The sequence below is a fragment of the Bos grunniens genome, chromosome 7 (genome assembly GCF_055505025.1).
Source record: "Bos grunniens cultivar Pamir isolate PY7600 chromosome 7, Bosgru_T2T1.0, whole genome shotgun sequence".
Taxonomy (NCBI): domain Eukaryota; kingdom Metazoa; phylum Chordata; class Mammalia; order Artiodactyla; family Bovidae; genus Bos; species Bos grunniens.
Window position 1 is genome coordinate 75366752 of NC_141171.1, and position 27063 is coordinate 75393814.

General features: G+C 40.6%; 1 long non-coding RNA gene across 4 annotated transcripts in view; it reads left to right on the forward strand.

Moving 5' to 3' along the window:
• The window catches only part of LOC147369842 (uncharacterized), a 134213-nt gene extending 109066 nt beyond the window's left edge, over nucleotides 1-25147 (forward strand). For 3 of the 4 annotated variants that reach the window (XR_015168586.1, XR_015168585.1, XR_015168587.1), the window contains 2 exons: nucleotides 23287-23394; nucleotides 24979-25147. This is a non-coding gene — a long non-coding RNA (uncharacterized LOC147369842). The remainder of the gene's footprint in view (nucleotides 1-23286; nucleotides 23395-24978) is intronic. The other variant, XR_015168588.1, reaches the window with a different exon arrangement.
• The last annotated feature ends 1916 nt before the right edge of the window (nucleotides 25148-27063 follow it).

Here is a 27063-nt window from a genome sequence, read left to right on the forward strand (position 1 = left end):
TTCTTATTTTTATTACAAAGAACAAAAGGGATAAAGGCAGTGGAATGGCTTGTTAGGAAAAGCCAAGATCTGGGGAAAATTGGCAGGTGCCACTCAATTATTGGTTTAGGAAAAGAGCTTCTAAATCTTTGTTTGGATGGCAGGACTGAATGTGAAATTTGGGGGGTGTTCTGATCCAGATGCTTTCCTTGATTCCTAGCAAGACTCCATTTTCTTTCTTTTTTTTTTTTTTTTGAGGATGAGACAGAAAAATGAAAGGTAGTAGAACTCAGTTTTTCATTAGCTTCTTATTGAGTAATTACACTAGTTCACCCATGTTTTGCGTGTACTGCTTTTTGTAATTACTAGTTAGCATATTTGAATATACAAATGAGCCTCACCACCTAGATAAAAGCGTGATCAGTTTCAAAGCCTGGGGTGCATATGCAAAGAATTATTGCCCTAGATAAAGGTGCTCAAGGCTGAAGATGACCTTGACAATCTTGTCTTTACTGCCAGGAACATGTTCAAATGCATATGTGCATATTTCCCCTATATCTTTAAAGTCTAAGTCATTTTTTTTGCCTTTTTTTCCCTCTCTGTTGTCTTCTACAGTGTTTATCCAACTTCTGTTCCATTATCTTTAATATAGTTTTCTGCTCCTTGTTTGAATCCACCTGCCAATGCATGAGATACAAGAGTCATGGGTTCGATCCCTGGGTCAGGAAGATTCCCTAGAGTAGGTAATGGTAACCCACTCCAGTATTCTTGCCTGGAGAATCCAATGGACAGAGGATCTTGGAGGACTACAGTCTGTGGGGTTGCAGAGAGTTGGACACAATTGAGCACACACTTTCACATTCTGCTCTTTGGTTAGGAGGTGAGTGAGTGAAGTCGCTCAGTCGTGTCCGACTCTTTGCGACCCCATGGACTGTAGCCTACCAGGATCCTCTGTCCATGGAATTTTCCAGGCAATAGTACTGGAGTGGACTGCCATTTCCTTCTCCAGGGGAATCTTCCCAACCCAGGGATCGAACCCAGGTCTCCCTCATTGTAGACAGATGCTTTACTGCCTGAGCCACCAGGGAAGTCAGGAAGTCTTAAACAAAAAGAGTTTGTAATAGACTCTTACCAGAATGAATGGAAGGTAAAGACATTTACAAGATTCTGTCTGTATCCTTCGATAGAAGAACATTGGATTGTTCATTTGAATTAGAGGGAGGAGTTTGGCTGCAATGAAGATTACCAAGAGGAGAGACAAAAACGTTGAGGGTGTCGTGTTGCTTTATCTTTCTTGCTATATACAATGGAATGACTTTGAGTTCATCGATTAATGGGACGGGGCCAGAAGTTGTTGAAATCTTTTTTTCTTATGGGTGACTTCAGGGATTCTAGTGCCCAAGCAGTGGTGTTTCAGAACCTAGAAGTCAGAAGAGGGCACAGGATAGAAGAGAGGGAAGTCTCTAAGCATCGTATGACGGCTTTGGAATTGGCGTCATGAAGGAGCGCCTGGAGAGTGTGATCTTGCACAGACACTGGCAGTCACAGGGTGGATGTGATGAGCAGTTGCTGAAGGAAGCTCAAAATACCTATGGAGGCAGCTGGTGCAGGAGAAGGAAAGCATGGCAGTTCTTTGTGGGGGCTTTAGCTGATATATCAGTTCATGGGCATGTGTGAAGCATTCCTTTAGGAGTGACAGTGGGGAATATTTTAAGCATCCCTTAGGATCATTGAAATTCAGCATCAAGCAATTTGTTATTCCTGTGAAGAAAGAGTCGGTTGTATTCAAGTTTCATGTTAATTCGCCTAGTGTGGTTCGTGTCCAGAGCTGTGATCAACTAAAATTTTAACCTGCTTGCAAACTAACAAGTCAGCCTGTGACAATTTCATGGATGCTGGTGAAAACCAGAAGACTCTTGGGTGGAAATAACAGACTTTATTATTTATAGCTCCTCAGGCAGCATGAGCATCATGATTTCACTGGTTCCTTGTGTCACCCGAATCCATAGGACTGTGCAGAAAATGTTCAATGGGATTGCTGTGAATAATGGATTTGTGTCATAGTTGTGAACCACAAATTTAGGAAACTCCACTTTTTTAAAGGAGCTGCTGATAAACCTGACCAACCTTTGCTTCAGAGGGAGATATTTTCTTTCTTACATTGGTCAGGAAACATATCTGTCCTCTGTCACAGAGGGAGATACTGTCTCTAGCTTCCAAGGCTGTTTGCTATTAAACATCCTTGACAAGATAGTCTAGGCAAAAACTGTCAACTCCTGTGCTTGGAAAACTTGCAGGAATGTGAGAAACTTATGAAGAGCTGACCCCGACGATATGTTCAAAAGACCCATATTTTTATAATTATTATGTTTAGTTAGTGCCTGAAGTCAAAGGAGTAACACTAATTATGGGAAAACAGGAAGAATGTTTTGGGGGCATGCCAGTTTTCTATGTCTCCAGAGTTATACCCACTGAGGCTTTCCCTTTTATGATCTGTAACTTGGTTACATTTTCCAGAATGGTGTCTTTTTTTCTCCTGTTATTAAGGCTCATCTGGCACAGACACTTAGGATTTGTCCACAAGGCTAATTGGGATGCAAAGACGAGGCTTCAGACTGAATGTTCCAGTGTCCATTAAAGGGTAGTGACAGGGACCGGAAGATAGCTTACCATATCCTGTCAGTGTGACATGCCGGATTGCTCCTACAGATTAACTAGGGAATAATGAAAAGTCTCTGTGTGAGTGAGTGTATGTGTGACGTGTGTGTGTGTGTGTGTATGAAGAGGAGAAAAGGGAAGAAGGGAAGAGGGAGGGAGGAAAGAGAGGGAGAAGAAAAAGGAGAGGGGTGCTGACTGCAGCCTGCATTCAGAAAGAGCATGCGCCTGTGATGTCACTGGGCTAGTAAGCCTCATTTAAAGGGCATTTTATTTATTTATTTTTTAAAATGTATTTATTTGGCTGTGTTGGGTCTTACGGCATGGGGATCCTTGATCTATGCTGTAGCATGCAGTATCTTTACATCATGCAAACTCTTAGTTGAGGCATGTAGGATTTAGTTCCCTGACCAGGGATGGAACCTGGGCCCTCTGTATTCAAAGTGCGGAGTCTTAGCCCCCGGACCACCAGCCCCCAGACCACCCCCTAAAGGGCATTTTAAAGCTCTTAAATGTATGCTGTCATACCTTCAAGACCTGCAAATGATAACCCCAACTTTTGGATGCCGATTCTCTTGAGTTAACATGAAATTAGCCTCAGAAACACCTGCCTTTAATTCAGATATTACTTAAGTCATGGGCTTACAGTATCACAAAGTCCTAAAGGTTTTGCAGATAGGAGGAAAAAGGAAGTCAGTTGTTTAAGCATTTGAAAACCAAGTGAAACAAGGAGAATAATATTCACTTTACATGAAGAGCCTCTTAGTCCTGTTCGTGGCTAATCTGTTTGCAATTCTTTGGCTGGGGTGGAATGGATATCTTATGAGAGTGGCTCTATCAGGGTGTGATGGTAGCTTAATCTGGCTGTGGCTCACAGATCACTGTACCAGTCGATACTCTATTATTGCAAGTTAAGTGGTTTGCTACAGTATTGCACGCACAGGGTATTAGAAGCTGTGTTCTCTAATTTCCTAAGCAATAATGGTATAAGCAGTATGCATTTTTTATTATAAAAACCAACAATTGCCTCTGCAGAGTTAATGGTTTTTTATATACCATCAGTACCCAGGAGATTCAGTCATAAATCAGAGCAAAATTAAATGTAAAAATGTACTAAATTTTGGCAGAATTAGATATTCTTTGCAGAGGCTGAATTCTTCAGTTTTGCTTGGAATCAAACTTTGGTTTTCCTCCTGGTGCTTTTATTTTCATTTTATTTCAATGGGTATGTTGTTTCCTGATTAAAATTAATTCAGAATAATTATAACAACAGTAGATCACAGCGTGGACCTGGGCAGTGTTCTTTATAGCTCCTGGAGGCAGTCTCCATCCAGCCTCTCTGCACTTACCCGTTTTTAAGTGTTAACTATTATCTGTGGCGCAGATGGGGTTATGAACCACACAACAAAGCTGTGGAGTGAAAAGATCATTCCTCCTTTCAAATGGCAACTGTTTGTCAGGAACTCTGAGCAGGACAGAACTTCCTTGTCAAATGGCTTATCTGCTCATTTTACATTAAATAGAAGGTTGAGAGAGAACAATGGTTTTTCCTCATTAGAAGTCTTGGTGAGGGCTGTTAGTTTCCACATATCAGGAGCCCTAAGCCAGGAAGATGGGAGAGGGAGCGATGGTTAGTGAGCTGGGACATGGTGTTTCATTCAAACCAAAGGTAGATTTAGAGCTGCCTGTGGGTGACTGGAATGGGAAGTTTAAGGTCAGCACAGTCCAGCTTATACTCTTCTCTCTCCCAGAGGTTTCTTTTTAGCTTCTGTCTGCACACGTGCCTCATTTTTCTTTCAGCAGTTGGGTTTTTTCTGCATCTTTCTGCATTTGTAGTATATGGTGGCTGCACGGGGTCTCAATTTCAGTGACCATTTCTACCCGCTAGGCTGGAGTCAGGCTCAAAGGCCACATCAGGAGCTGGGCCACAGCTTCATTAAAAAGGGTGTGATGAGGGTAGTGGCAATATGCAGAGTGCATCTCTTCCTTGCATGTTAAGTCACTTCAGTCGTGTCTGTCTTTGTATGATCCCATGGACTGTAGCCCATCAGGCTCCTCTGTCCATGGGATTCTCCATACAAGAACACCAGAGTGCGTTCTTCCCTACCCAGGGATTGAACCCGTGTCCCTTATGCCTCCTACATTGGCAGGAGTGTTCTTTCCCACTAGGGCCACCTTGGGGCATTTCTTCCTTAAGAGCATTCAAATTAAACAATATTAATGGCAAAGCTGAACACAACCGGAGTCTGTAGGCCAAATGGAGTCTTGAGGTTGCCAGTGTAAGATCCCTTGACCAGGCTTTCTTAGATCATTTCTCAAATTCAGGGGACACCTAACTGTCAGCAGGGATGCGTTTTGGCTAAGGTGAGTGGAGCATCAGCAAATTTTAAGGCAATGTCTAAAAATATCCAGAATCTAGATAAATAATACTTCAATGCAATATTCTACAAAACAAAAATTAATACAAAACATTTTGTGATGAACAAAACATAAAATTTTAAACGCAGAATCTCTGTTACTGATTTTTGATCCCCCGCTGCCCACCCCCTCTGGCTCCAGTATAGCTGAGAGCACTACAGTTTTCCAGGTGTCTGCCCCTAGGTCAATTGGTTACGGGCAGGAGAGTGAGTCTCATTAATACTTGGGTGGAGAGGAGGGTCAATTCTCAGCAGTGGGGATGTGGGATAGGTAGGTGCATCCTAAAAGATGTCTGCTAAAAGATGAAATTTACTTCTGGGATGTGATCCCTGTGTAAGCCAGCTTGAGCTGCCAGAACAAAATATTAATACCATACACTTGGTGGCTTAATCAACAGAAATTTATTTTCTTACAATTCAGAAGCCGGAACTCCAAGATCAGAGTGCCGACATTGTCAGATTGTGGCGAGCACTTCTTCCTGGCTTCTAGATGATTGTCTTCTCCCTGTGTCCTCACACGGCCTTCTTTATGTGCACGTAAGGGAGAGAGAAGGTGTTGATTCATGTAAAAACATAATCCCTTCATGAGGGCCCAACCTCATGACCTCATCTAACCTCGATTACCTCGCAAAGACCCCTTCTCCAAACACCATTACATTGGAGGTTGGGGCTTCAACATGTCAATTTCAAGGGAACATAAACATTCACTCTCTACTGCTGTTGCTGCTGCTGCTGCTAAGTCGCTTCAGTCGTGTCCGACTCTGTGCGACCCCATAGACGGCAGCCCACCAGGCTCCTCCGTCCCTGGGATTCTCCAGGCAAGAACCCTGGAGTGGATTGCCACTCTCTACTAGCATCCCCAAATTAGAACTAGATGCCAAACATTGTTAACTCCCCTTTAGTAGTCTTGCCTGAATTTCGCATGTATAAACTAATCTTTTCTTTAAAAAAATGTACTCATCTTTTTGACAGTTATGTCAAAATATAAGCTCAATAAAGTTAAGATTTTTGTCATTGACTTCTTATTCCAAATAAGAGTACCTTTTTGCAAAGATGAATTAATCATCAGAAGAATGACTCAAACGTTTAACTAGAAAATGAAGCTTGGGTACGTAACTGTTTCTGAAACCCCTGCGACCTGACCAATAATTACTCTTTCCACCCATAAGAAGACAGAAACATTTAGCATATGGTTTTCCTTTCTCATCTAAAATCAATCAGAATATGTCACTTTGTGGCTTACTGTAGTCAATCAAAATATTGTGCCTAGTTCTTCTAGGTGTAAATCTCCTAAAGACATTTTCCAGAAAGGGCTGTCTAATTATTAAGTGATAGGAATGTTGGTAGAAAAAAATAAATTCCTTTAGGCATTTTATACGGATTAAAAAATTAGGGAATGAGTTTTTTGTTGTTGTGTTTTTTTGCTTTAACTCTCCTCAAGGACTGTTTTCTTCTTGATGTTCAAACACCATATTGGAAAACATTTCAACTGTGAATATAATTCTGAAAACACTTTGAGCCCTGACAATATCTGTCCTGGGCAGCCTTGTATTAAGCCGGCAAACAGATCCTGGAAAAATTGGGAAGTATTTTTGTTTTCAGAACGCTTTATATGCAATTCCCCAGAAACAGCTCAAAAAGATAGATACTCTTTTCTAAAAGGTTGCTGGTTTAGCACTTCCCAACTTATAAAGGTTGGAATTTCCCACTGGCTCAGTGGAGAGATTTGTATCACTTATTTTAGATTCACTTAATAGCACATTTGTGTTTGAGATAAAGTGTGAGTCCCACTAGACAAGTAAGATTGTTCTTAAAAATTGGCCGCCTTCTCTCTCCCCACCATGTATACTCAGATCTAAAGTAGAGTCTTTTAAATGTTATTCCACAGCTAGATGTGACATCCTATTTTAAAACAACAGCAGTAGCCGCTGTTTCTCTTTGTAGAGAACATGGTCAGAAGTACAGAAAGCAGATCTGTGAAGACTGGTGAGTTTTCAGTTCCTTAAGTGAATTTCTGGGGCTTCCCTGGTGGCTTAGATGGTAAAGAATCTGCCTGCAGTGCAGGAGAACAGGGTTTAATCCCTCAATCAGAAGCTCCCCGGAGAAGGAAATAGCAACACACTCCAGTATTCTTACCTGGGGAATTCCTTGGACAGAGGAGCCTGGCAGGCTACAGTCCATGGGGTCACAAAGAGTTGGACACGACTGAGCCACTAACACACAAGTGAAGTTCTAACTGTAGTTCCCTCATCCCCCTCCTTGTTTTGGTGTAGATGAGAATGAGAGTGAGGTAGATGGTAATACATAGAGAGGTACAATGAAGGTTTATACAAAACACAGCTGAGTAACACTTGCCTCACCACATGTGACCTGGATATAGTCACTGCATTTTTTTTTCACTTTTGCCATGGCATTCATCATAGACTATCCTTCTTCTCCCCTCCAGCTTGACATCTTTATTATAATTTAAGACTTTTTTTTAGAAAGAAGTTTGTTTCATAGCAAAGTTGAGGGGAAGCACAAAGGTTTCCCAAATACTCCCTGCTCCCACATACGCATATTCTCCCTGTCATCTACGTCTCCAACGTAAGTGGTACATTTGCTAAAATTGATGAACCTACATTGACACATAATCGCCCAAAGTTCTTTACTTACCTTGGGGTTCACTTTTAACGTACATTCTATGAGTTTGGACAAATGTACAGGGACATGTATCCATCATTCCAGTATTACACAGAGTATTTTCACTGCCCTAAAAATCTCCTGTGCTCCACCTATTCATCCCTCCCTACCCACCAAAAACCTGGCAACTGCTAATCTTTTTACTGTATCTATAGTTTTGCCTTTTCCAGAATATCATATAGTTAGTATCATACAGTCAGAGAAGGCGATGGCAACCCACTCCAGTACTCTTGCCTGGAAAATCCCGTGGACGGAGGAGCCTGGTAGGCTGCAGTCCATGGGGTCCCTAGGAGTCAGACACGACTGAGCGACTTCACTTCCACTTTTTACTTTCATACCTTGGAGAAGGAAATGACAACCCACTCCAGTGTTCTTGCCTGGAGAATCCCAGGGACGGGGGGCCTGGTAGGCTGCCGTTTATGGGGTCGCACAGAGTTGGACACGACTGAAGCGACTTAGCAGCAGCAGCAGCAGTATCATCCAGTAAGTACGTAGCCTTTTGAGAATGACTTCTTTTACTTAACAGTGTGCCTTTAGATTCCTCCATGCCTTTTCATGGCTCGAGAGTTCATGTCTTTCTGCCAGTGAATAATATCCCATTGTCTGGCTGTGCCGCAGTTTTTTTATCCATTTACCTTCTGAAGGACACCTTGTTTGTTCCCATGTTTTGACAAATATGAATAAAGCTGGATTAACCACTCAGGTGGAGGTTTGGGTGAACATGAGTTTTCAACTCATCTGGATAAATACCAAGGAGTACAATTGCTAGATTGTATGGTAAAAAGTATGTTTAGTTTTCTAAGAAACTGTGGCGATACCACTTTATTGGGTTGGACAAAAAGTTCATTCAGGTTTTTCCATAACATCTTATGGGAAAACTGAAATGAGATTTTGGTCAACCCAGTACATTCCCACTAACAATGAATGGGAATTCTTGTTTCTTCATATCCTTGTTAGCATTTTAGTGCTGTCATTGTTCTGGATTTTGGCCATTCTAAATAGGTGTGTGGTGGCATCATGTTCTATTTTGTTCTGCTCTTAGATTTTACCTCAACTAGCTTATATACACCTTAAAAGTAGAGGTTACACACACTTTTTTATCCTCAACCCCCTGCTATAAAATCATATGCATGTGAAAGTCACTCAAAAGTGTGCTGAATGATTGAAGATATTGAGTGTGTTAGGATTGGTGAAAAGTTTGATTAGGGGAAGGGAAGAACTATCATTTGTTGAATATATATGCCAAACATTTGACAAAATGCACTTTTCCTGTGAATCCTCATAATGGTTCTATAAAAAAGACAAAATCATTCCCATTTTGCCAAAAATGGAGAAACTGAGGCTGAAAATAGTAAATAAATTACATGGCATCAGGAGACTCAGGTGAACCTAGGATTCTAACCCAAGTCTGCCTGGCTTGATGCTGAATTTACTAGACTGCTCTGTGCTTGCAGTGAGAGCCAAGATCCTAGTCTTCACTGCCTATGGAGCCAAGCAGACAGGGGAGGAGGCTGGGGAGTTGGGGTGAAGAAGATCCCCTGCTTGTAGATCTTGTCCAAAATAGGCACCCCTACTTAGCTTGAGCCAACTGATAAAACATTTTTTAAAATAGAGAATCTGTAAATCTGGATTTTGGGGAGGGTTGTAGTCTTCCAAGTTTTATATTTTGGCAACTAATAATGGCGCTTTTGAAAGTAAAAACAGGCCTGCGAGTCTGATCCAGGTTACAGACTCAAAGTTTCTAGCTGTTATATTAAGAATGATTCTAAAGAATTGCAACTCTTTTCCCCCAAATATGCATTGTAATCCTGAAGGACATGAAGTACTGCCTGTCAAGAAAAAATTAGCCAACTGTAATTAATAGTTTATTCTTTTATTAGTATGTAAAATGTTCATGGATAATACTCAAATAAGAACTGTCTTATGGTATTTTACCAGTCTATGCCATGTGGAACCTGGATAGTGAATGAAGATGTTTACTATTTTACTTATCTTACTTGCTATGATGTTCTAATCTAATTTCCTCAAAACAGCAGAAGTCTTTATTCAGCAGTGAACTGATGCTGCTTACTGAACTATATACAATTTTCTAAGTGTTTTATGCAAATACATACACTCTCACACAGAAAATTACAAATGACATGCATCTGTAACCACACATAGTTTTGGCATTAATTACTAGTTGTCTATTATGAGTATGTAGATAATGCTCTTTGTCAGAAACAACAAGGGTAATTTCTGTGTGTTTTTAAAAATTAATTTACATTGAGGCATAATTAATTTACAGTGTTGTGTTTTGAGTGTACAGCAAAATGATTCAGTTATATATGTAAAACTATGTGTGTGTATATTTTCAGATTCCTTTGGTAATTTCTTTCTCTTGGCCCCGTTGTTATCCTGATTCAGGTCATCAGTTTGTGTTGCCTTTTTTTCTCTGAGTATTTTGTCTTTAGATGTGAGTTTTGATAGGGTAATCACAGCAAACTCTATTTTTCTGCTGCAACTCTTTAAGTTTGTATCTGCACAGAGTTCGGTTAAATTTTTATGACTTTGGTAATTTCTGTTTCTAATCGTTGTTTCAGTAAGTGATGTAGTGAGGTGACGCCCACTCATTGTCAAGTTTGAATGCCTGTCAATGTACCCATGTGGTGCTCCCTGGGAAGGATAGGTTTGATGAGCTTCCATGATTTCTATGAAGAAAAAAAGAATGTCTTCCAGGATGTTGCTCAGGCTCAAATGTTGGTTCTTCAGTGATTGTGCCCTACATTCCATTGTAAACGTGTCTACTTTCCTACTGCAAGGATATTTCTTGTCCTGGGATTTTCTAAATTTCCCTGCCTTTTTAAAGTGGTGTCTTGTCCTTTGTTTTACAATTTCCTCCTCCTTTTTCCTCCTCCCTCCCTATTTTACTCTTCAGAAAAAAACACTTTAATTATTTTAACTTATTATTTTGGAATTAAGTGTATGCTTCTAATCAGATCAGATCAGATCAGATCAGTCTTTCAGTCATGTCTGACTCTTTGCAACCCCATGAATCGCAGCACGCCAGGCCTCCCTGTCCATCACCAACTCCCGGAGTTCACCCAGACTCACGTCCATCGAGTCAGTGATGCCATCCAGCCATCTCATCCTCTGTCTTCCCCTTCTCCTCCTGCCCTCAATCCTTCCCAGCATCAGAGTCTTTTCCAATGAGTCAACTCTTCGCATGAGGTGGCCAAAGTACTGGAGTTTCAGCTTTAGCATCATTCCTTCCAAAGAAATCCCAGGGCTGATCTCCTTCAGAATGGACTGGCTGGATCTCCTTGCAGTCCAAGGGACTCTCAACAGTCTTCTCCAACATCACAGTTCAAAAGCATCAATTCTTTGGCACTCAGCCTTCTTCACAGTCCAACTCTCACATCGATACGTGACCACAGGAAAAACCATAGCCTTTACTAGACGAACGTTTGCTGGCAAAGTAATGTCTCTGCTTTTGAATATGCTATCTAGGTTGGTCAAAACTTTCCTTCCAAGGAGTGAGCGTCTTTTAATTTCATGGCTGCAGTCACCATCTGCAGTGATTTTGGAGCCCCCCAAAATGAAGTCTGACACTGTTTCCACTGTTTCCCCATCTAGTTCCCATGAAGTGATGGGACCGGATGCCATGATCTTCATTTTCTGAATGTTGAGCTTTAAGCCAACTTTTTCACTCTCCACTTTCACTTTCATCAAGAGGCTTTTGAGTTCCTCTTCACTTTCTGCTATAAGGGTGGTGTCATCTGCATATCTGAGGTTATTGATATTTCTCCCAGCAATCTTGATTCCAGTTTGTGTTTCTTCCAGTCCAGCGTTTCTCATGATGTACTCTGCATAGAAGTTAAATAAGCAGGGTGACAATATACAGCCTTGACGAACTCCTTTTCCCATTTGGAACCAGTCTGTTGTTCCATGTCCAGTTCTAACTGTTGCTTCCTGACCTGCATACAGATTTCTCAAGAGGCAGATCAGGTGGTCTGGTATTCCCATCTCTTGAAGAATTTTCCACAGCTTCTTGTGATCCACACAGTCAAAGGCTTTGGCATAGACAATAAAGCAGAAATAGATGTTTTTCTGGAACTCTCTTGCTTTTTCACATGCTTTTATTGCTATTTCTTGATTTTTCAATTTTAAGTGTTTTCAAATATAAAAGAATTTAGCAGGGATTTCACCCTTGATCCCTACCACAAAACCAAATCGTTCCATCCCCACATTTGAACTGTTACTGTATTCAAGTTCATGTGCTGGATGCACGGTGAGACCAAACAAATCGAAATTTCGAAGTCTGAAGCAGAGAGAGGTTCATTGCAGGGCCACACCAGAATGGGCAGCTCTTGCTCAGAAAAACAGAACTCTTCAATGGTTTTCAGAGAGAAGTTTTTATAGGCAAAGTTTTGGGTGAGGGCTGCAAGGTGTGAACTGTTTTTTGATTGGTTGAGAGTGAAACTCAGTGAGTCTGACTCTTCGTGGCCTTGCAGACTGTAGCCCATTGGGCTCCTCTGTCCATGAAATTCTCCAGGCAAGAGTACTGGAGTGGGTTACCATTCTCTTCTCCAGGGGATCTTCCTGACCCAGGGATAGAACCTGGGTCTCCTGTATTGCAGGTAGATTCTTCACCAGCTGAACCATCAGGCAAGCCCTTTGATTAGCTGGAGATGATTTAATAGGATACTCTAGGAATCTTTGTGCTCAGCCTGCAGTTCCCAACCTCCACCTCATGGGGGCCTTAGTTCCTGCAGAAGAACTCAAAGATACTGTTAAGTATATCCTTTGATGGGGGACCAGGACCTGGCTTTAATCACTTCACTATAGTTTCTTGATTGGTCCTCCTTTGTTTCTGCATCCCCTTACTTCCTTGACTAACAACTGTTTGAATCTCCTCTTTGGTATTCAGCAAAGTCTAGGATGCTGAAGCATTTTTCCTGCAAATAAATGAAGACACACAGAAAGGTTTGGTGCCCAGGAGGGTCCCACAGGGTCCTGCTGTAGTTCAGAATTAGTTGAAATTTGTTAGATTTGTATTTCTATATTCAGTACCTACATTATTATGGCTTCATAAGAATTATTCATAATCAAGCCATGAAGTGTACTTATATATTTTAACTCTCTGAAATTTCACATATTTTTAATAGATTTTTAAAATATGATTTTATTTATTCGTTTTTGGTGGTGCTGAGTCTTCATTGCTTTGCACAGGCCTTCTCTAGCTGGTGGTGAGCAGGCTGCTGGTTGCGATGGCTTCTCTTGCTGCGGAGCACAGGCTGTAGGCCAAGCGGGCTTCTGTGGTTGTAGTTTGCAGGCTCCAGAGCATGGACTCAGTAGTTGCGGCTCACGGGCTTTGTTGCTCTTTAGCATGTGGGCTTTTCCCAGACCCGGGGATCACACTCGTGTCTCCTGCCCTGGCTGGTGAATTCTTATCCACTGTGCCACCAGGAAAGTCCTTCACATATGTTTTGGTGTACATTTATTTCATCTATTTTGCTGGTAATGTGTCTTTTAAATTTAGAAACTTGCATCCCTCAGTGAATAATAATGACGATTGGTTTTTTTTTTTTGATGATTCATTAATCTCCTTCATTCTCTTCATCTTATCAGATGTTAGACCTCCTGAATTATTCCTCTAATTTTTTAGTCTTTTCTTTCATATTTTCAATTTCTGCATCTTTGTGTTCTGACTTTCTGGTAAGTCTCTTCTCTTCCCTCCTCTCGTGTCTCCTCCCTTTGTCTCCATTTAAACTTGCTTTGGGTCTAGTTTACTCTTTTTACCTCGTCCCTTAAAGTGGAAAGTTAGGTTGCTGACTTGAGATCTTTCTTCTGTCTTAATGTAGGCTTTTACAGCTATAAATTTCCCCCAAAGGACTATTTTAGGCACGTCTCATGAATTTTGATGTGCTTTGCTTTCATTAATCTCAATGTATTTTCTAATTTTTCGTGTGATTTCTTCTTTGACCCATTGTTTTTGGGGAACTCCACTGTGTAAATTCCATATATTTGTGAATTTCCCTGATGTCCTTCTGTTATTAATTTCTAATTTCATTTCACTGTGGCCAGAGAACATATTTTATATGATACAAATCCTTATACATGTGTTGAAACTTATTTTATGGAGTAGCATATGGTCTATTCCTGGAGAAAGTTCCATATAGACTTAATAAAAATGTATATTCTTCTATTCTTGATGGTAGAGTTCTATAGATTTCTGTTAGGTCTAGTTTGTTTATAGTGATTTTCAATTCTTCCTATTCCATTATTTATCTTTTGTCTATTCTATTATCAAAGGTGGGGATATGAAGTCTCCAACTATTTTTGTTGAGTTGTATATTTCTCCTAATTGTTTCAGTTTTGACTACATTTATTTTAGAACCATGTAGTTGAATATATGTTTATAATTATTATGTTTTCATGATGGATTGGCTTTCTCATCATTATAAAATGCCCTTTTCTATAATAAAGTTTAATTTGCCTCATAAAAGTGTACCCCCTCCAACTTCTTTTGGTTACACTGCATGGTATGTCCTTTATTGTCTTTCTACTTTTCACCTACTTGTGTCTTTTAAAGTGTATCTCTTGTAGACAACATATAGTTGGAATATAAATACAGTATTTTTGAAAAATCCATCTGTCAATCTCTGGTTCTTGATTGGAATATTTAATATGTTTACTTTTTTTAAATTTTTTTTAAATTTTATTTTATTTTTAAACTTTACATAATTGTATTAGTTTTGCCAAATAATGCAAATATTTCCAAGGTAAGATTTATGTCTGCAAGTTTGCTATTTATATTTCTGTGTCTTCTGTCCTTTTTATCTTTATTGTTTTGCTACCTGTTAGATAATTTCCAGTATACCACTTGAACTCCCTAAGGCTGCTGGTTTCCACAGCTGACCACTTTGTTACACTGTTGGTTTTCAAGGCTATTGCAGAACTGGGGAGAGGGTGATGGAATAGGTCTTATTTGTTGTTGTTCAGTTATTAAGTTGTGTCTGACTCTTTGCAATCCTATGAGAAGTGAAAAGCAAGGGAGGAAGGAAAAGATAGGTCATATTAGAACATCAGAAACTTCATTGTCCTTAAGAGATTCAGATGTTTTCCTTGAATAAACACTTCTTGGTTTGTGTTATATCATTCTTTAATTTCCAGAGATTTGAATCAGTTCAGTTCAGTCGCTCAGTCGTGTCCGACTCTTTGCGACCCCATGAACTGCAGCACGCCAGACCTCCCTGTCCATCACCAACTCCCGGAGTTCACTCAAACCCATGTCCATTGAGTCAGGGATGCCATCCAGCCTTCTCGTCCTCTGTCGTCCCCTTCTCCTCCTGCTCTCAATCTTTCCCAGCATTAGGGTCTTTTCCAATGAGTTAGCTCTTTGCGTCAGGTGGCCAAAGTATTGGAGTTTCAGCTTCAACATCAGTCCTTCTGAATAAGTTGATTTTAACAATTTTTGCTTGCGAAGAACTGACACACTGGAAAAGACCCTGATGCTGGGAACGATTGAAGTCAGGAGAAGGGGACAACAGAGGATGAGGTGGTTCGATGGCATCAGCGACTAGATAACTATGAGTTTGAGCAAGCTCTGGGAGTTGGTGATGGACGGGGTAGCCTGGCGTGCTGCAGTCCATGGGATCAGAAAGAGTCGGACATGACTGAGCGGCTGCACTGAACTGAACTGAACAATTTTTACTAGTATTCCACTGTTTTTATAGAGGAATGGTTTTTTAGATATACTTTTCCCATCATTCCAGATTTCCAGAGATTTTTTGAAATCTTTTTTGTTGTTTCTTTTGACTGTGCTGGATCATAGAAAAAGCAAGAGAGTTCTAGAAAAACATCTATTTCTGCTTTATTGACTATGCTAAAGCCTTTGACTGTGTGATCACAATAAACTGTGGAAAATTCTGAAAGAGATGGGAATACCAGACCACCTGATCTGCCTCTTGAGAAATCTGTATGCAGGTCAGGAAGTAACAGTTAGAATTGGACATGGAACAACAGACTGGTTCCAAATAGGAAAAGGAGTTCGTCAAGGCTGTATATTGTCACCCTGCTTATTTAACTTCTATGCAGAGTACATCATGAGAAACGCTGGACTGGAAGAAACACAAGCTGGAATCAAGATTGCTGGGAGAAATATCAATAACCTCAGATATGCAGATGACACCACCCTTATGGCAGAAAGTGAAGAGGAACTCAAAAGCCTCTTGATGAAAGTGAAAGTGGAGAGTGAAAAAGTTGGCTTAAAGCTCAACATTCAGAAAATGAAGATCATGGCATCCGGTCCTACCACTTCATGGGAACTAGATGGGGAAACAGTGGAAACAGTGTCAGACTTTATTTTTTGGGGCTCCAAAATCACTACAGATGGTGATTGCAGCCATGAAATTAAAAGACGCTTACTCCTTGGAAGGAAAGTTATGACCAACCTAGATAGCATATTGAAAAGCAGAGACATTACTTTGCCAACAAAGATTCGTCTAGTCAAGGCTATGGTTTTTCCTGTGGTCATGTATGGATGTGAGAGTTGGACTGTGAAGAAAGCTGAGTGCCAAAGAATTGATGCTTTTGAACTGTGGTGTTGGAGAAGACTCTTGAGAGTCCCTTGGACTGCAAGGAGATCCAGCCAATCCATTCTGAAGGAGATCAGCCCTGAGATTTCTTTGGAAGGAATGATGCTAAAGCTGAAACTCCAGTACTTTGGCCACGTCATGCGAAGAGTTGACTCATTGGAAAAGACTCTGATGCTGGGAGGGATTGGGGGCAGGAGGAGAAGGGGACGCCAGAGGATGAGATGGCTGGATGGCATCACTGACTCGATGGACGTGAGTCTGAGTGAACTCTGGGAGTTGGTGATGGACAGGGAGGCCTGGCATGCTGCGATTCATGGGGTCGCAAAGAGTCGGACACGACTGAGCGACTGATCTGATCTGATCTGATTCTCTGAGTACATTTTTTTTTTTTTGGAAAAATAAATGTGTGTTCTTCTTTCTTGAGTGTAATAGCCAAGATAGTTTATCTCTCTGAGGATATTATTAATTTAAAATATTTCTCACCCCTTATAATATTCATTTCCTCTAATTGGCTTCAGGTTATTAATTTTGTCCTCTCTTCTACATTTGACCTTTCTTCAGACAAAAATGGCAACTGTAGTAGTAACCACTTATTAAACACTGACTCTGCATTAGTCAGTCTTCTACTACATTATACATATTAACTTATTTAATGCATACTAATTTAATTAATCTTCACTTTAACTGTTGGAAGTATCATTTTCTTAGTTTTATAGGTGAGAAAGCTGAGACATAAAGAAGGTAAATGCTTGGCTAAAATTGAATAGTACAAAATTGCAGAGTTGGAATTCAGGTATAATCTGACTTTCATATCTTCTTTATCAGATATCAGATCATACTTGGGTCATCTGCTCATATGTACCAGTGGGGTTATAAATATTTTGAGCATGCGTGGGGCTTGTTGACTCTGTGGGTATTATCTGTAGGGTAAATTGACTAATTCTGGGTTTTTCTGATTGCTACTTTAGAATGTGGCCTTTTTTGTCTACTAATAAATTATCACTTATTTGTCAGCTTTCTATCCTTCAAAAATTTTTTTTTGTTCTTTTTGAATTTATGAGTTTATGCCTATGTAGGGAAAAGTTTACTAGCATTTTAGTGAGGTTTTGGGAAGAACCTGAATTCCCTGCATGTTTTAAATACACTGTCATTTTAATCATTTTAAGCATACCTTAAAAAATAATCTCTGCTTTGTTATCTGAAGTTATTTTTGAAAGGGGTATCTAATTCTTCTATTTACCTGCTGTTTTTCTCATGAACACTGTATTTTCCTCTTTAGCTCTATAATTTTGTTTTGCTTGTGTATTCTCAGTAGGGTTTTATCCATGGGTTTTTTATGTGGTTTGGGCTGAGTCTTCACCGAGGTAAGCTTTCTCATTTTCTTCTGCCAGGTATTCCAGAATGACAGTTTATATTAATTTCTTGCCTTAGGAATATAGGACCCTGCAAGGACACTGTAAAATAAAACCCAAACTCATGGGAAGAAAGGCTTCAGGTTAAGAATTTTCAGGGAAGGCTTCCCCCACTCCTCATGCCTAGAATGTAGACTGCATCTGCCTCTTTATTACCTTCCTGTGCCAATGAGCATATAAAACACCATTTCATTGAAAATGCAGTCCTCTGAAGGCTCTGAACTAAGGTGAAGGTCTCATTTTCAACTATCTGCTTCACATAGGTCCCAGGTCGTAGGTCCCAGGTCTTAGGTCCTATATGTGCGGTTATTAAAAGCAAAGACCCTGTGCTACCTGAGACCAGACCAATACCTTCCCCAGTCACCAAACCAGGACAATATGGTGCTGTCTCATTGAGTTTCTTTCCATTTCAATTTTGACTCCTGGGGATTCCCCTTACTTTCGAGCTCATATATGGTTTCCTTGGTGGTTCAGATGGTAAAGAATCTGCCTGCAATGCAGGAGACCCAGATTTGATCCCTGGGTCAGGAAGATACCCTGCAGAAGGGAATGGCTACTCACTCCAGTATTGTTGCCCAGAGTTCCTTGGACAGAGGAGCCTGGTGGGCTATAGGCCATGGGGTCACAAAAGAGTTGGACATGACTGAGAGACTAACACACTAACATGTATTTGAAAGGACATTTGTGATTTTTAAGACAGATTATCTGTACATTTTATAGCATGAGGTGTTCAGGTTATCTGATCTGCTAGTTTTGCCTAAAGGCCTAAACTGATCTTTTCTTGTTGAATTATTTTATGTATACTCCATAGATGTTATTCTTAAATTGAAAATATATGTAGTTTTTTCCATGAAATTGCTGTTCAAAGAATATATATATTCCTCAGCTTTGTTGAGATAAAATTGATGTATAACATTGTATAAGTTTAAGGTGTATCTTGTGTTGATTTGATACAGATATAAATATAGAGCAAAATGATTACCACCATAATGTCAGCTAACTCCCCCATCATATCATGTAATTACCATGTCTTTTTGTGGTGAGAAAGAGATTAACTGTCTCAACAGATTTCAAGTGTATGTGTGTGTGTGCACTCAGTTGCTAAGTCATTTCCAACTCTTTGAGAGCCCATGGACTGTAGCCCACCAGGCTCCTCTATCCATGGAATTTATCAGGCAAGAATACTGGAGTGAGTTGCCATTTCCTCTTCCAGGGAATCTTCCCAACCCAGGGATTGAACCTGCATCTCTTGCATCTCCTGCATTGGCATGTGGATTCTTTACCACTGAGACAGTTGGGATGCTCCTCAAGTGTGTAACATAGTATTTATAACTATAGTCACCATGATGTACATTAGATCCCCAGAACTTACTCATCTTATAGCTCTTATAAGTAGAAGTTTATACTTTTTGACCAACATCTCCCCATTTCCCTCACCTCTGCCCTCTAGCCTCTGGTAACTACCATTCTAGTTTCTCTTTCTATGGGTTTTGCTTTTTAAAATTCCACGCACCAGTGAATCATACAATATTTGTTTTTCTCTGTGTGACACTTCATTTAGCACATGGTCTCAGGTTCATCCATGTTGTTATGACATGTCTTTCTTGTGGCTAAATAACATTCCATACACACACACACACACACACACACACATATATATATGTATATATATATATATACACCACATATTCTTTATTTATTAATTCGTTGATGGACTCTTGGCTTGTTTCATTTCTTGCCTATTGTGAATGCATTGGACACAAGAATATAGATATCTCTTTGAGAAGCTCATTTAGGTCCTTTGGGATAAATACTCAGAAGTCAGATTGCTAGATCATATGGTAGCTCTATTTTTAACTTTTTGAGGAATCATCCTTCTGTTTTCCACAGTAGCTGCACTATCAAGAGTGCACAGTGGTTCCTTTTTCTCCATATCCTTTCCAACATTTGTTATTATTTATTTATTGATAATAGCCATTCTTACAGGTGAGGTGATACCTCATTTTGGTTTTGGTTTGCATTTCTCTAATGATTAGTGATATCGAGCATCTTTTCATGGCAAAGAATATACATTTCAGGTAGCCCAGAGGAATTTGTGACCAGGCCAATAGAGGGAGTAATAATTTATTTGTATTCTGTGCTGGCCAGACCTAACTGGAACATGGCATTCTGTTCTGGATACTGAACTTTACAGAATATTAATGAACCTGTAATGTGTCAAGACAAAGACAGTTAGGATGGTGAAGCATTAGGATATTGTATTATTTGAGGACCAGTTAAAAATACAGGGGATTTAATTTGAGGAAGGGAAAGTTTAAGGAGGTGTAATGGATTGTGTTGTGGAAAACTGATCAAATTTATTCTTTGTATCTTTAGAAAACTTCATGACTGACAGAGGTTATAGAAGGAGGTAAATTTGGGCTTGGTGTGAGGAAAATCTCTTGCTGATTAGAGGCATCTGTACATGAAAAGACAGTCCACCTTGCAGATGGTTGATGTCTTACCTGTTCCTCATCATGGAGAGGGATCAATTACAGGGAAACATTATCTGTAATAGTTAAGTTCTCCAACTCTAAAATCAGGTTTCCTGGGTTCAAATCCTGGCTTTATCTTCTTTTCTCTAAGACCACTCTCTACAGTATCTTGGGCAAGTGTCTTTCAGCCTCCCCTTCAGTAATGTCAGTGTGAGGGAACTAATATTATCGGCCCTTAGTATGTACTGTTGGAGAAGGCAATGGCACCCCACTCCAGTACTCTTGCCTAGAAAATCCCATGGACGGAGGAGCCTGGTAGGCTGCAGTCCATGGGGTCTTGAAGAGTCGGACACGACTGAGTGACTTCACTTTCACTTTTCACTTTCCACTTTCATGCATTGGAGAAGGAAATGGCAACCCACTCCAGTATTCTTTTTTTTTTTTTTATTTTTAAACTTTACAATATTGTATTAGTTTTGCCAAATATTGAAATGAATCCGCCACAGGTATACCTGTGTTCCCTATCCTGAACCCTCCTCCCTCCTCCCTCCCCATACCATCCCTCTGGGTCGTCCCAGTGCACCAGCCCCAAGCATCCAGTATCGTGCATCGAACCTGGACTGGCAACTCGTTTCATACATGATATTATACATGTTTCAATGCCATTCTCCCAAATCTCCCCACCCTCTCCCTCTCCCACAGAGAATCCCAGGGACGGGGGAGCCTGGTGGGCTGCTGTCTCTGGGGTCACACAGAGTCAGACACGACTGAAATGACTTAGCAGCAGCAGCAGCAGTATGTACTATAATCACCTTTAACCCTTTCCTATTCTAGAGAATCTATGGTTTTAGAATTACTGTTTTTAAATTCCTTTTGTAGAAATTGGTGTAGAAACTAATTTCTACCTGTGCCACCTATTAAAAAAAATATGTTAAGCTCAGGTGAATTTATTCCAATTCATGCCTGAATGGTTATTGAGGTTTTACAGTAACCTATCACATTTAAAATAAGGAAGTATATTCATCAAAATTCTTATGTTTGCAAGTGTTAAAAAATAACTGAATGGCTTAAGCAATGACAAGAACTTATTGGCTCACATACCAGAAAAGACTTGGAATAAGTATGCATCAGCAGGATCCCAGGGCTCAAATGCTGACTTGTTTGCTTAGCACTTGGTCTGTCTGTCTCTGAGTTCTGGTTCTTTTTAATTGATTGCATTTAAACAAGCTAATGCTAATAATATGACAAGATGATCACTAAAATGACTCAGGCAACTTTGGTACTTTCCTGGGCTTCAGTGGGAAAAGCTCCATTTTCAACAGTTTCTAGAATTTGCATTCATTGGGCTTGCCAAGGTCATAAGCCCAACTTTGGAACATGTCAGCCCCATTGAAACTGCAGCTCCATTAAAGGAGTGAAAAAAGCCTCTATCAGAAAAAGGGACATATTGGTTGGTCAGGCCACAATAACAGATGCAATATGCAAAACATTATATGTAATATGCAAAACATTACATATGCTATATGTATTCATAGTTTCGGCTCTAAGTTTAGCCGGAGGCTTATGGAGTCCATCCCGTTGCTTTATATCTGTGCATCAGGCTCTGGATACATTTATGTTTGTTTGTATATTTAGATAAAATCTGCCAGATGGGACAGATCCATTGGTGTTGCCTAGCCAGTAAGCTGGCCTGGTGGAAGTGATCAGAGAACATGGGTGAATTCATCTTTGAACAAATGAATTAAATACACACAGTCAATGGTCTGATGCACAGCAGGAAAGTGCCGCCTAATCATCAGGGAAGAAGGCAAAGCCAGCAGAGCAGCAAGCCTCACGCAGTCACTCCTATGGTCAGGTCTGGGACATGGCAGTAGCCAGGAGGCTAGCAGCGTGCTTTTGTAGCACAGCGCTCATCTGAGTGTGCAATATGTTACCTACAGCTGGGTCTGGCATGATCATCCCTGACTAATGGGAGGCGAGAGGAGGGGGTTCGAGTGTTGAATAAATAAATTACTTAATTACACATTATCAGAGAGTAGAACAGATGGTCAGCTTAGCCTGTCTCCTGACGCCTTCGGCTTCGGAATAGAGAGTAGATCCTCAGAGACTGGAGCAGCTTGGGCTCTTGATTCTGCTTATCCGTTGGTCCAACCAGAGACTCATGCTCTTCAGGAATAAATAGGCTCAATTCTCCAAGGCTGAAAGGCAGTGGGTGCTCGGGTGCCCGCTCTCAGCTGAAATTGGACAGGCCTAAACGGGTCGGCATTTTCCACTTCATTAATTTTGGCACCAGATGGAGGTGGAAATGGATTTCATTTCCCACAGAATGGTTGAAAAGTGATTTTCAATTGAGGATCTAATCAGATGTGAAAGGGGTAGTTGAGTATTTACTTAATGTGCTCAGGAGCATCTCCTATCACTGCAGACTGTATGCTCATTTTCCTTGGCTTTCGAGGTCCCCATGGAGAATCCACTTATTTTTCTGAGTGCTGGTTACTCTGGCGTTAGAGGGACTTGTAGCTGGGCTTGTTTTCTGGAAGCATCATGTTTGTTTGCAGTTGCTTCTGTTTGATATGGTAGCATCTATAGAACCAGCACTGGTTCCCAAGTGCTGGTCGGGGATGGTTGCCCCATTGCTTGCATCAGAAACTCCTGGGTTATTTATTAAAGTTACGTGTTCTTTAGCTCCAGGCACAGAGATTCTGAGTCAGTAGGTCTTGGGTAGGATCTGGGGATCGAAGCAAGTGTGGAGATCACTGTGTATCAGTTGAGGGGCAGGAAATGACAGTAAACTTAAAAAATGTTATTAAATTGTTAATACTGAGTTATTTTCAAAAGCATGGGCAAGTTTAAACTATTGCCTGTAAACTATTAAGGGATGATAACTCCTCCTCCTCCCTCCCTACTCTCCATCCCCAGCTAGTGATACCAGGAAACGGGTGCAAGTCAGAAATTGATCAGACTTATAAGATATGAGTACTCCTGGATGAGAACTGTAGATGGCCATGGCCAAACCATGATCCAGCAGAGAGAAAAATCTTTTTCCCCTTTGCTCTTTGATCTCATTCTGGTGCTTTCCATTGGTCAGGGAGTCCAGATGACACAGTCAATACAAATCAGACTCCTGAGACACAAAGCAGGATGCAGAAGACTGGAGACTGGACCTGGAGGGACACACCAAGAACATCGAGCATGTGTTGGTATAAATAACATTTTCTAGCTACACGTTTGTGTGCCAAGTTGTGGATGGCAAATGTGTGGATGTGGTTTGTTCTGCAGATGTACTTCTTTTCGCAGTGTAAGATCGCTTCTATGCTTTCATCATGGAGACTAGAAACTCTGAAAGGGCGTGGATGACATCCCTAGAATTATCTTCCCGTGTCCTGCCCACGGTCTAGCCAGTTCACATTGTGTCTCTCTGGAAAGGTCTGCAAGAAGAATATTTTCAAAGATTGTAGTCGTCTGCCTGGTTGTCAACTTTAAAAATCTAGTGATATACCTGTTGTATATTCTCTTTCATTCTGTAATTATGGGCCTATCATTCTATATTCTATGAATTTACTTATCCTTTCCATGAGCTATTTCTGTTTATAACTGATATGCTGACTATTCAGGCAGACTAAACATGGCTTCTTAAAGAAGTCACATTGCTATACCTCCTGTAAGACTGCATTCAGCCATGTTGCTTTGTTTTGATTTTATGTTCTGCATTTCTCTCACTGTATTTAAAGCATACTTTGAATGGTCACTTGTAATTATAACTCCGTAGAAGAATTGGGTTAATTTTGATTTTAGTATGTTGCCTGCAGAGATTTGAGTACATCTTAAAATATAGCACGAAAAGAAACTTTATAGAAATTGTCCATGGAATCCCTGGAGATTTATTTGTGGCTTCAGCTTTAAGACTTCAGTCTCCTTCCCAAGTGAAGAAGTTATTGGCATGTAGAATCCCCCTTGATGGTAAAAACTAACATCTCGGAGACAGAGGCTTTCATTACAGCTATTCATTAGGCCACCCGTGCTTGGTGAGGAGGACATTTGCTAGTCTCAGCACAAGGGAATAATATGCATACTGATTATTGGCATCTCTTAACATCTACTGCCTCCTGGACACTTTACCCACAGTCACTTATTCCAGTTGCTCACGCAGAAAACTTGTAGTAAACTTTGATTCTTCATTTTTCTTTATGCTCCACCTGAATCTATCAGCTTGTCCTGTGGTCTCTATTTTAAAAAAGATATTCAGAATCTGGCCACTTCTCTCCACCTGTTCTGCAGCGCTGTGGTTCAGGACACCATCCCCTCTCCCTCAGATTAATGTGGCTATCTCCTAATTTCTCTGTCTGCTTCTCCTCCTTCTCCCTTCCATTTTTTCTCTACAGAGAAAACAGAGAAAACGTTATAAAAGGTCATGTCAGAAAGCTCCTCTGTTCAAAACACTCTGATGGTTCCCATCTCACTCGGAGTAAAAGCCAAAGCCGACACCAAAGCTTATAAGACTACACGTTACCTTTTCCTCTGCTCTCTCTAACTTTATCGCCTTTCATTCTCCCCTTCTCTCATCGTAATCCTGCCATAGCATACTCCTGCTGCCAAGCCTTTGTATATGCTGTTCCTCTTGCCTAAAATGCCCTTCCTCCCCTTCTCTGCCTGCCTTAGTCTCTCATTTCTTTCAGATCTGTTAAAATGTGACCTTAAAAGAGAGGCCTCTGCTGATCATTATATAGAGAGTGCCCTCCATCACTCTGTTTTCACAGCAACTTGTTATTTTTCTTTAAAGGTCATATCACCGTCTGACATATTTACCTGTTTGACTCTTTCCCACAAGAATGAAAGTTTCTTGGGTTTCCCTTGTGGCTCAGTGGTAAAGAATCCACCTGCCAATGCTGGAGACACAGGCCCAGCCCTTGATCTGGGAAGATCCCACATGCCCCAGGATAACTCAGACCGTGCGCCACAACTACTGAGCCTGCGCACTAGAGCCCGAGAGCCACAACTACCAAAGCCACGTGACACCAGAGCCTGTGCTCTTCAAGGAGAGAAACCTCCACGGTGAGAAGCCTGTGCACCACAAGGAAGAGTGGCCCCCGCTCGCTGCAACTACAGAAGTGTGTGCAGCAACAGAGACCCAGCACAGCCAAAAATAAATAAACTGATTTTTTTAAAAAAGAATGAAAGCTTCTCGAAAGTTGAGACCGTTGAGCTCAGGGCTGTGTCTCTGACATCTATTTTAGTACATGGTGTATAGTTGGTGCCATCTAATATCAAATATGGTTAAATGACTAAGTGGGTAAATGAATAAATCAGTTGTTCTTAAGAAGTATATTGTCTAGCATGTAGCAAAAATAACTCAGAAATCTTCCATTTTAAGTAATATTTTATTGAGTTCTTATCTGATACTTTGCTAAGAATTTTACCAGTCTTGCTGCCAATGAGAGATGTTTTGGTTTATAGACAAGAAGAGGGATATGCATATTTATGTAAAATAAATATATGCATGCATATATTACATGGGAATGTGCCTGTGCCTATATATATATATATGAATGCTATTTGTGTAGGAATACATGTATATGTGTGATTGTGTTCATTAGTGTGTTTGTGTATAAAATTTTTTTGGCCAGAAAGGAGATAGCTTTCCGTTCAATGTCTCATTGGAAGAATATTCATCTTCTGTCCTAGGAAGCAGTGCCAGAGACAGGACATGGAAAGAGGTGTCAGCGGGAACCTTCCACAGTGCTTACAAGACCTGAGTGTGGAGTGGGAGGGAAATTTGTGAAAAGACTGAACAGTGTGCCTCCCGGGCTTTGTGAACCTGCCCGTGGAGTAGGGTGTAACAAAGCTAATGGCCCTTGGAACTTCCCTCGTGGTTCAGTGGCCTGGGTTTCATCCCTGCTTAGGGAACTAGATCCCACATGCCACAACCAAGATTCTGCTTGCCACAGCCTAGGATCGGGTGCAGTCAAACAAACAAGGACACAAAAATAATGGCCCTTAGTAGAAGTTCAGCTCTCTATTCCCACCTCAGAAGCAGTAGCCTGGTAAACCTGAGTGGTCAACATTTATGGTATTCTTCACTCTCTTCCAAGACCCTTTGAAATATATATTTTTTGAATTTAGATTTCCCTGAAAAATCTGCATCCTATTTAAATGAAATTGAATAAGTTTCAGGGCTCAAGCAGCATGTCTTCCATCTGAAGCAAAATGGAGATGAATTTCAATTAGATGTTCCCATTATAATCTGTCTGTACCTGTAGTTTTCATCAAAAATTGCTAGGAAGTACCACATAATGTATGGTCGGGATTTGCCCACTGGCAGCAGTGTCCCATTATCTTAGGGAAAAAAGCATAAAATAATTAGTCTGATGCATATAGATAGCAGCTTCTTACAGTGAGTGACTTTAATTGTGGTGAGTAATATATATGGAGTTTGAAGCATTATATATTTCCCTCCCAAGAAGACACCAATTACTAATTCAGTTGATAAAGTAACAATGCTTTGGAAGATTTAATGCATACTGAACATTGCAGTCAATAGCCACTGTAAAATGTCCATTTTATGGCCTTATTTTTGCTTGAGCTTAATTTATGATAATTTGGTGGTTGCATATAGCCTGAAAGTGTGCTGTTGGCTTGAGAGTTAGTACTTGGGTATTGCATAAATCATGGCTGAATGTGTTGGCTTCCTCTAATGCTCTTCTTTTCCTAAAATTGGAATCCATCTCATCTTGTCATTCCCCTTGCCTCATTCCTGCCTCCTAATTCACGAGGCTCTGAGAGCTCAATATTTAGAGGATCTCTGCCTCATAGAGTAGCATCTTCCAAATGCCAGGTAGAGTGATTCTGGGCTTCAGAGGGGGAAAAT